This window comes from Colobus angolensis, unplaced genomic scaffold (genome assembly GCF_000951035.1).
Source record: "Colobus angolensis palliatus isolate OR3802 unplaced genomic scaffold, Cang.pa_1.0 Scaffold44, whole genome shotgun sequence".
Taxonomy (NCBI): domain Eukaryota; kingdom Metazoa; phylum Chordata; class Mammalia; order Primates; family Cercopithecidae; genus Colobus; species Colobus angolensis.
In genome coordinates this window covers 1,101,701-1,102,884 of record NW_012117821.1, presented here as the reverse complement: position 1 = coordinate 1,102,884, position 1,184 = coordinate 1,101,701, and the positions used below count along the sequence as shown (strand labels likewise).

The following is a 1,184-nucleotide window of genomic DNA, read 5'->3' as shown; positions in this document are numbered from 1 at the left end:
GAGGCGGGCAGATCACGAGGTCGGGAGTTTGAGACCAGCCTGACTGACATGGTCAAACCCCGTCTCTACTAAAAATACAAACATTAGCCAGGTGCAGTGGTGGGCGCCTATAGTCCCAGCTACTCGGGAGGCGGAAGGAGAATCGCTTGAACCCAGGAGGCGGAGGTTGCAGTGAGCCAAGATCGGGCCACTGCACTCCAGCCTGGGCGACAAGAGCAACACTCCATCTCAAAAAAAAAAAAAAAAAAAGAATAAAGCTACAAAAATACAGAAGGCACGGTGGCTCATTCCAGTAATCCCAGCAATTTGGGAGGCTGAGGCGGGCGGATCACTTGAGGTCAGGAGTTTGAGACCAGCTTGGCCAACATGGTGAAATCCCATTTCTACCAAAAAAACAAAAACTGGCGTGGTGGCGGGTGCCTGCAGTCCCAGCTACTGAGGAGGCTGAGGCAAGAGAATCGCTTGAATCTGGGGGGGGCCGAGATCGCGCAACTGCACTCCAGCCTGGGAGACAGAGCAAGACTGTCCCAAAATAATAAATTAAGTAAAATAAAAATGCTACAAAAATACAGCGCGTTTGTTTTTAAACAGACTGATTAAAGGCGCAACCACATGTAATTCATTTTGTTTAGAAGTTTCTTTTCCCACCCAAGTAGAAATCAAATCATAAATTAGGAAAAGCACTAGTAGAAGTATGTCTCAGCCCCAGCGCGCTGACCCGTGGTTGGGATACCCGCCCTGGAGCCCAGAGGTCGGGGCCTACGCGCCGGGGGAGGTCTGGGCGCTGTCCTGGTCTCCAAGGAGCTCGCGCACTCCTGGGGCCGAGGTACCAAGGCGACCGGCGAACGGCCAGCGCCGTCTCCACAACAGGGCAGGGCGCGCTGCAGCGGGGGAGACCTCGCCCCTCCGCTCCCCTCCCCTGCCCTCCGCCCAGGCCCTCGGGCCGCGACGTCCCCCACGTGCTCCCCTCACCCGACCGCGAGGGCAGTGGGCGTGCGGGACCCCGGAGCAGGAAACTCCGCGGCCTCTGCGACTCTGTGGTGCGCTCCCCTCCACCGCCGCAGCCCCCGAGCCCGTGTATCTTTCTGCTTTTAAGGCATCGCAGCCTCCTCGGCCTGGAGGCCCCGGGCTCGTTCCGTGCGGATCCCGCTCCAGAACCGGCCCAGCGCGCAGCTGCCGTGTCC

The 1,184-nt window shown here is 58.4% G+C and overlaps 1 protein-coding gene across 1 annotated transcript in view; it reads left to right on the top strand.

Annotated features, from left to right (window-relative positions):
- LOC105522676 (tubulin beta chain) overlaps positions 1–1,184 on the top strand; it is an 8,591-nt gene that overhangs the window by 4,396 nt on the left and 3,011 nt on the right. The window lies entirely within an intron of this gene.